General features: G+C 40.2%; 1 pseudogene; it reads right to left on the bottom strand.

Moving 5' to 3' along the window:
- Positions 1–3,436, bottom strand: part of LOC107097745 — a 9,854-nt pseudogene extending 6,418 nt beyond the window's left edge.
- Between the last annotated feature and the right edge of the window lie 6,611 nt (positions 3,437–10,047).

Consider the following 10,047-nt stretch of genomic DNA (forward strand, 5'->3'; position numbering starts at 1 on the left):
AGGGTTCGTTTTAGTGTGAGCGGGGCCTAAATCAGTTACTTTCTCTGTACGTATGGCTGAAGAAAGCGGATATGTTTTTGAAAATGAGCTGTGCTTCATTTCGTAGTGCCGCTTAATGTTGACTTTTGATGAAATCGACTATCTAGGAACAAATGAGTCCGACAGGTTCGGTGCTCACACTTCACAAGACAGTTACGCATCAGCCCAGTCTTCCTTAAAATACCTGTTTTCATTGCATACTGTCCTAATATTTCAACACGCCATTTCACTTTTCTTTCACCAGTTAAATGCAGTTCTTCCAGCAGTCCACACTTTCTCTGCTCTCTTTTTCTCATCGTCTTCTCCAAACTGGCATCAGAACAAGAGCATGCAAACACTTTTCATTACCTGCCCCTGCAACATCAGACATTTTTGCAGGAATATCTTGATAAGTCATATCTAAATATTTTATTTAGGCAAACCTATTGAACAACCAGATATCATATGGGTCCTAGTTCCTGAGCTGAAAACAGGTCACAACCATGATTTTCCAACAAGGCAAGGCAGAGGCTATTCATATTGTCCATTCACCAATAGACTCATTTATATTGCATAGCTCACTATGTGAAAGAAAGAACAACTTAGAGAATAATTGTATTTTGTCTTGTCTCGCCTTTTCATGTCATTCAACATTTCAGCTTAGAGAATGACAAACAGTATGATTTCAGTATTGAAGTAACATTTATTTCACCCAAGGAGCAGCACTACATATGAAGCTACAATTGTCCCATTTAGCAGTTTTCACAAACCCAAGGTGAGTCCTTCATGCATTTGTGACAGGTATAATTTGTGCAGTGCACATAACGCTCAGTGCTGTGGTTCCTTTTGCAGAGATTGCACACCTGGCCTGCTTGGCCTGCCTGGCCTGTGTATCCTACAAGTTTGGAGGCACTACATTGATGTACAGTGTAGTCATTGCTCATTTTATACTTATTCTAATAATAAAATAGAGGTGCCATTTGTCATTTAGGCCTTGGGAAATTCCTCAGAAAAGTATTATTTTGTAATCCAATTAATGTGATATGAAAGACATGAGATGAGAAATAACATGAACTGAATTTGATAATAATCCACCTCTCCTTGGTGATGCTTTTGAATGTTTCTCTCTGATTATTTTGCAACCTGCAGACGGTCCCTAAGCATTTGCAGAGGAGCAAGCTCTGCATAGGGTCCAATGTATTTCTCCCAGCTCGATAGGAGACTTGATTTAATGAAAAATATGGTTGTAGCTCACTGTCACCCTTGCTGTGATTGCAGAGAGGTGTCTGTTTTGTAGAATAAATAATCTGCTGACAAGTTATTAATCTGGAAAAGCCGAAGCAGCGGAGGAGAGAGGAGCGGGAGTGGAGAGAATGCTTGAGTCATATTTCCCCCCAAATAAATAGACCAGATGCTCATTATTGTATAAATATTGTTGCTTTCTGCAGCGTTCCAGCTCATGCAGCTATTTTCATTGTACAGATTAGTTATCGCCTGATCGCTGCACTGGTGGCTGCGCTGAAATCATTGCGGTGTTGGCTGATGAAATAGACCTAGTTATATTTAATTGCAAATTTCTGTCAGGTATCCAGAGCAGAAGGGGAAAGAGAAAATTTTGCTAAAACCGAAACAGAAGGGGGTGGAATGGTTCTCCAGCCACAGCGCTAATGGTGCATTATGATTCATGAGTTGTGAAGTACTATTGGGGAGACTGGAGGCTGACGAAAATTCTCGTATCTTTGGGACTTCTAGAATTAAAGAATACAAGTTGAAATTTCTAACTTTTTCATAAAACTGTTGCGCAAAAGGATTTGAGTATTAAGGGAAAAAAAGTATTTACTTTGGTAAAATAAAACATCAGTTAATAGGGTATTTAATTTATAATAAATCTGCTAAACGTCACAAACAAATTCCTCTAGGTGTCCCTGGAAAAAAAACACAACAAAGTTTCTTAAAAAGGGTTTCAGCTTCTTTTTTTAAATAGAGTAAAACCAAGAATACAAATGATGAGATATATTGTATAAATCACCCCTTTGTTTCCTCCTAACAGGGTGATCTGTGTTTAAAACAGCAAGGAAATTGAGCACATGGAAAATACAAGTGTCAGATGCCAAAACTAGTCTATATTGTTTGACAGTCAGATTTCTAAAAATAACTTAAGCTAACAATATATTATAGTTTTTAGATTGAATTGGATACATGCCACTCATTTAGTTATGCTTGTTTTTTTTATGACTATATGAAGATTTAAATTTTTTCAGTGGGAACACTTTAAGGCAATGTTTTCACATAATGTCCATGTCACGGGAATCACTTTGCAAAACCTGCAATGTTATAATGAGTTTAATGGATTTTCTAAACCAGGAGTAGAAAAAGGTATAAATAATAGGGTCAGACAGGAGTTAAAGGCAAATAAAACTATCACAAAAGCAGAGGATGAGGCATTAAATAAAGTATCTTGGCCTGTAAATATGAAACAGAAATATGGTAACAGACATGTCAGAAACGCAACGACTACAACCCCGAGGGACCCGGCTACTTTAATCTCAGATTTCTTAACATTTACAGAACCATGGAGGGTTAATCCTGCAGTGTGAGAGTGTATAGCTCGAATCTGAGAAACTGCCACCACAAATATTCTGAGATACAAAACCACTATTATAGTGATGGGGAGTATAAAGGATAAAATAAGATCTACCATACCACCAATGTAATTAATCACAATGACACATTCACCTATGCAGGAGTTAAATATGCCTGGTTGTTTGAAGTTCTCCATCAGATTAAGGCCCGGAAACACTGTAGACCAGGTCCAACAGAGGGAAACACATATCTTAATTTTTTTCTGTGTTATTTTAGTGTTGTAATGAAGGGGGTAACATATAGCTACATAACGGTCAATAGATATCATCACCATAGTTCCTATTGAGGCAGTGGTAAAAACATAAGCCAGATAGTTATAACTGACACAGGCAATGTCACCCAGAAGCCAGCAGCCATTTATCAGAACAATTTGAAAGGACATGAGGAGACCAATAAAGAAATCACAGGCGGCCAGAGAAAGAAGGAGCAGGTTGGTTGGAGAGTGGAGCTGCCTGTGGAGAAAAACAAAAGCAGATTTACTTTCTCTAGTGTGTTTAATCTGTTAATTTATTTTATTTTATTTGGAAAAGCAGATTTGCTGTACTACAAAACCTAAACTAATTTACAGCAGTTCCAATCACTGTTGTTAAAGTTGCTAACTCATTTGAAACCTGAAGTGTGAAATAGAGATGATGACCAGCAGATTTAGAGATGAGGTGAGCAGAGAGATGCAAAACACCAGAATGTAGGTTATCATAGTTTCAAAGTAAGTACGTTTTGGTCTGCTGCATGAAGTGTTAAAGAGTTGTGGAAAGCAGAGCTCAGTCTCCTCCATTATCATGGGGCAGCAGCTCCTGGATACTGATGAGGCTCTATCACCTGATTTAACTGACTGGTCTACTTGTTCTCCACCTCTCATTTCTGTCCCCATGGAAACCCATATGATGAGATTGTGTTAAGTGTGGCTTTAACATTTAAATTCTTGTTCTTCTCATAAAACAAAACAATGACAAACCAACAATAAAACCCCAAAATCCACTAGTGGTGTTTTTTTTAACAATATTTTTTGAATATTTAGTTATGTTTAACTTTATATTGCTTGATATAGAACAACCATATGTCAGTTATAGTGCCCATTATAGTGTTTTGGCATTTTATTTATTTAGTTAGTAAGGACTCATGGTCCCACACTGACTCCAAGCGTAAGAGTTGGTCATAAGACTTTTTTCCGTATATGAATAGATGATTCTCTGACTGTGACTGGCTGGATGTGCTTTATTCATCGTCTGACATGGGAGCTGGCTCAGAGCTCGTCTGCCTGGCTGTGTGTTTCCTGGAGAGGGCCGCCTTTTACAGTTGCTTTTTCTATCTCTTCTTCTGTCTCCTCGAACCCCAGTCGGCCTCAGCAGATGGACGCTCACACTGAGCCTGGTTCTGCTAGAGGTTTCTTCATGTTAAAAGGGAGTTTTTCCTCTCCACTGTCGCTACAAGCATGCTTGGTGTGAGGGATTGCATCCGAGTCAATAAGTCAATCAACTGGTTTCTTTAGGTAGAAAACTTTTTATCAATTTGACTGTATGATCTAGTGAACTGTAAAGTGCCTTGAGATGAGATGTGTTGTGAATTGGCACTACATTAAAAATAATAATAATAATAATAATATCCAACTCAATATCTGAACTTTATGACACTGTGTTTGCAGGGAAGAACTGAAGTGCCTACACAGAAGTGGGACTAGCATCTACTGTCATTGGAGAATGGTGAGGCAAAAATATCAGATGGCAGTGATGTAACACCACTCAGGATCCATCCACATGAAAATGAGATTAGGTGTAACAGAAAAGATATTTTGTTGTCTAAGCTATGTATTGAAATTGAGCTGCTGTTTTGGAAAGCATAAACAAGATCTTTTTGAAACTGGTTCCCTAAGGGGAAGAAATCAGACAATGAATTATTCATGTTGTAGTTTGTACATGATATGCGCATCTTTTTTCTTCTTTTTTTTATGATAAAGTATTAGCTAAACCTTCCTCTGTAACTTGCATGCACCTCTTTACAGCCATATTGCGGTAATGACCTTTTATAAGCTGTCAGTGCATGCCCGTTGTTTTTGGTCATTTCTAATTTCACAATTATGCAAGTATGGCCCGGCATGTCCACTAAGGCTTCGTTATTGTGCTTGGTGCACTTTTGTAGACACAACCACACAAGTGCACCCAGTGCACTGCCCTCAATTAGTGTATATGGCCGAAATTGATGGAAAATACACATTAAAACACTTGGATCTTGTTCAGTTGCAAACAGCACCGTCCAGCTTCACAACAGACTTTTATCCCTGGCCATCAAAACACACATAAGCTCTTGTCCACATTCCAGGCGAGATGCAGGTCATCTCAAACGCACTTAATCTCACCACTCAGCTGTTAATTTTGTTAGGACAGGCTAATAGAAACACAGGAACATTTTTCACATCAAGATAAAATTTGGGAATCCAGAACAAAGGCAGGTTTTGAGAGAGAATAAAGAGTTGAAAGTAAAAGGCAGTGGAGAGGAAGAAACAGGAAGAGCTTAACAGGAAGAAACCTCTAGCAGACCCAGGCTCAGTGTGAGTGGCCATCTTCTGAGGTCAACTGGGGTTCAAGGAGACAGAAGCAGACATACAAGAAGATGCAGATACACATAAAATAATGTCAAGGCTCAGAAAAGGGAACCCAGTATTTACACATGGTGACAGTACGATATCTCAAAAATAATTTATTGAAAACAACAGATTTTCAATGAACAGCTAGGGTATCGAAGGCAGTAACCTCTACAGGAAGAAAACACAGGTCAGTGACCACATTAATCTGGTGGAGAAAGATTATAAACGTGTGAGTCACTAACCTGGTCTAAAAATAAACAAAGAAAAAAACGACTCAATTGGTAATACATTAAAGGATCCGGAGGGTATTAACAATGCCTCCTGAGATTACTATAAGTCTTGATACACATCACAATTAAATCCATCAGATAATGACATCAAGCAATTTCTGGAAAAATGAACTCTTCCTAAATTATCAGAGAGTCAAAGAGTGTCCGCTGTCAACAGTTGAAGTTCATGAAGCATTAAAAAGCATGCCAAATAATAAAGCGCCAGGTCCTGACTGGTTCCCTCCTGAGCTCTATAAAGAGTCTGGAACATTCTGGCACCAACGTTTCACAGAATGCTGCAGGAAACTCAAGATAATGGCAAATTTTCAGTTAATAAGAATTCTGCCACCCTTAGTCTCCTGCTTAAGCCAGGCAAAGATCCTGTGTTTCTGACCAGCTATTGTCCCATATCCTTAATTAATGTGGATATTAAAATATTAGATGAAGTCACTCCTCTCATAATCCACCCAGATCAAACTTTCATTAAAGGAAGGCAGTCAGCCGCTAACACGCACAGACTACTTAATTTAATAGATTATTCCTACATTAAAAATATAAATTCCTACATATTGTCTTTAGATGCAGAAAAAGCATCTGATAGAGTAAACTGGACATTTTAATTCACTACTCTACATAAATGTGGCTTTGGCAATTCCTTTATAAATTGGTTAAAAATATTATACAGCTTCCCAACAGCCTGTGGCAGGACAAATAATCAAACATCTTCCAGCTCTTGTCTCAAGAGGGGCACCAGACAGGGATGCCCGCTCTCCCCCCCACTTTTGCCAAAACTAATGTGGTTTAAGGTATAAAAGGGATGAAAATAGCTTATAAAATGAGTCTTTATGCAGATGATGTAATTAGATTACTAGAATCTTTCTCAAAAGTCTCAGATTATTCTATAAATTGGTCTAAATCTATAGTACTATCAATTAATTACTCTCTACAGAATCCCTCAGATTTACGATTGCAATCACAAAATATCAAATATTTGGGAATTACTGTGTCATCTAAATTAGCTGATTTACCAAAACATAACCACATCCCTCAATTCTACAAATTAATACCTCAATTAAAATGATGGTCAATTCTAAAATTAACTACCTTTTTTCACTACCTGTCTTCCGGAGGGGGGGTGGACTGTGCCGGACACCCACTTTTGGTATTCCCAGTTTTAATTACACCTAAAAGCAACACGCAACAACACTACATTTGAGCAGGCTTAGGGAGGATCGGGGTCTTCTCACACCCCTGTTCCTCGGCTGCCACCCGGAGTCTGGGGCCTGGAGGAAGAGCAAGCTGCCTGGTCTGTTGCCTTGGCAGGAGGCTGCTGCGTGGCCTGGGTGGCCTGCCGGTGCCGGGGCTGTCATTTCTGCTCCCCCCAAAAGAGGTTAGAGGGAGGGGTGAATAGCGAATTGAGGGTAGGAATAGGGAGAATTGAGGGGAGGGCATATGGGCCCTCTGTCCTGGGATTTTTGGATGTGAATGTTATGGGTGAATGTGCATCCACGTTTTTTTGCTCCTCTTCATAGAGACTGTGTGTTGTGAGTGGGGGCACTAGGGTGGGAAGGCATGATTGAGACTGTATTTTTTATTTTTTGTCAGGTTGGGGTCTGAGCTGCTCCCTCTCCCAAGAACATCTCAAGTCTCCGCTAAGTGCGGAGCCCGTTCCCCCGTCCTGCTCTCACTCCGCTGGCTGGTGCCTGGGCTCGCCGGGCGGCTACTGGCTTATTCCTGGTGGCTGTTCTGCGGGGCCTGGCCCTCCGGGGGCACCCAGGGCTCCCCTGGTGGGGCCCCCTCCTTGGTGTCTCGAATCCCGCAGACTTGTCCCCACAGCTCCCGGGGGCTCCGGCATTGCAATGGCTGGGGGATTTCCTCCGGGCACTCTCTCCTCCTCCCTTGGTGGGGGTCAGAATTCCTGGGTTGGCCCCTCCTTGGCGCCTTTGCTCTTGGGGTCCCTTTGGGCATCTGGGGCTTTGGGTCCCCCGGCGCTTGCCTCAGTGCTTGGGGTGGGGGGGCATCTCTTCGGCTCTTCACAACCATTATTAAGCATTTTTCCTTTGGATAAACTTTACATGTACAACTGCACACTCACAAACAACTACACGTGCTTGGTTCCAGGTACTCAGAGATTCACTTCCATACAGAAAGCCTATATCGTTATCTTCAGCTACCACAGGATACATGTCAGATTAAACTACTATACAGATTGAAGTACTACTTACACTTCAGCGATAGTATCTATGTGTTACTTTATTGTATGTCTTGTACCATGTCCGTCGGTTGTGCTGTTCTTTTTACATCTCTTTGCAGGTGATGAGGTAGACTGAAGATGATTTATCGTTATCTCCCTTTCATCTACTCTTTCTTTCAACTTTTCTCCATTTTTTCTGTTTTTCCTTTCCAAGAGGAGTTCAGCTCACATTGCAGTGTCCATAAAATCTGTAAAACTCCCTGCATAATTATAAGAAAGCTATTTATATGCATAAATCAAGCAGAACACTATGTCGATAGCTGTACTGCTCCACTTGTGAAAGTAAAATCTGTTGATCTCTTTTTGGCATCAAGACAGTTATTCTTATTGCCACATTGCCAGAGAGGACACTGTTAAAAAAAAAAACAACAAACAAACAAAAAAAATGGTCTTAAAGTTCAGTCCTTGCCCAGAGAGAGAGGTAGATTCAAGCTGGTCAGCTGCCGACAAGACGCGGCAAATGCTGCCCAGAGTCCGAGACGTAGAAGCCCTGGAGACTGAAGAACAGGCAGGAGATCAGATCCAAACAGATGAAGGAAGTCAGGACAATCCAGACGGAACCAGACAATCCAGAGGGAACAAGGTGAATAGAGCAGAACAGAAACAAAACTAAACTTTGCTTTAAACTGTTGTGTGCTTGGAAAAATATAAATTGTAATGTTAAAAATCAAAAAAAAAACTTGACAGGTTAAAAACTTAAGATAAATCACAAGACAGAAGTCAATGTCACAAATTAATAACTTTTATTTTAGATTCACGGTATGTTTATACAAGATAATACTAATAATATAATGTGACTTTTCTAGAGAATCATTATACATAGTTATTTTATACAGGGTTTCCACAGTCTTACATAATCTCAAAATTCACTCACTTTTAACTGACTCAGGATTAGTTTTCCCTGACAAAATAAATGCAGCAACAAGACAATAATAATAATAACATAACAGGTCACCAATTTAACATGTTTAGCTTTATAACATTTAAATGCACCACTCCAATGTCTAAGAGAAAAAAGTTTAATAAAAAATTTTTAATGTATGACCTGCATCACTGTACAGAAGACAGCCATATGATAGCCATATTTACACTGTGCGCATGGCATACAATTATGACAATTTTCCTAATCCCTGACCGATAATTTTTAATCTAGGGTTATCTGGGTGGTGGGTAAAATGGGTGTAGGGTAAAATAGGTGGTGGGTGTGTTACTGTACTTACATTTTTTTGCCTTGTTGTTGTTTTTTAGCCTGCCAGGTCTAAAAAAAATGTGTCTGATTTCGCGCCAATTCCCAGACAAAAAATACGGCATCTGGCGGAAAATCACGCGGCTTTTTCAAATCACGCGAGAATGTGTACAAAACAACATAAATGGTGCTAGCAACGCTTCTGGGTCGCTTTCATCGAATGTCTGTGATTTTAAAGTAATTTTGAGTGATAAATAATATTTTTTGCGATCATTGCACTTTCTCCGGCGGGCAAATGCAATGAAATTTGTACTCTCCCAACAATAAAAACTACTTGCCCCGGGAGATCGGGCGATGGTTAACATCGAGCCCTGTGTGATATGTTCTGACTCTTGAAGGAGGCGGTTGCATTTTCCCAATGCTTTGCAACTGCCTGCTCTGTTCCTACTTTGCTGTGTCTTGTCTTTTGCGAGCCCTCTCTTCATATCAACCAAATTCAAACAATTGATCTGGTCGACTGGTCTCTCAATGCAATTGATCAAATTTTCTAAAGTGGAACGCAGGGAAAAGGGGACCCTTCCTGTCCTGTCAGGACACACTTTGTGAGATACACCATGGACTCACTGGCGTGTTCAGGGAGTGGCCTTGGGTGGCACAGGCCACCCCTGAAATCTGATTGGCCACCCCAAGTGCCACCCCAAATTTTAAAATATGATTGGCTACATGCCCAGTCAGAGGCGGGCCACTGCACTGAATGTAAAATGCGCTCTTGTTTTGAGTTGAAGTTGAAGAAGGCGCGAAGAAGACGTTGATGAACCTACAGGTGAAAACATTCTCCAGTCTATCAGAAAGCAGCACGTCTCTGGCGCGACGTTGTGAAATATGTGAGTAGCCTACATTTTACTACACTTACTGTGCCTGTAGTTAGAAGCTGTAACGGTAATAAGCTAAACATGTACCCTGTCTTGTTTTATTTGTTTTATTGTAATTGGCACACGGCTGTCGTCTCCTCATCTCGTTAGAAAACACTGTTTTTACTGTCAACGATGCTAACGCTAACATTTAGCTATTCTGTCCTGAGTAAAATAGTTATATT

This window comes from Cyprinodon variegatus, unplaced genomic scaffold (genome assembly GCF_000732505.1).
Source record: "Cyprinodon variegatus isolate N-32 unplaced genomic scaffold, C_variegatus-1.0 Scaffold720, whole genome shotgun sequence".
Lineage (NCBI taxonomy): Eukaryota > Metazoa > Chordata > Actinopteri > Cyprinodontiformes > Cyprinodontidae > Cyprinodon > Cyprinodon variegatus.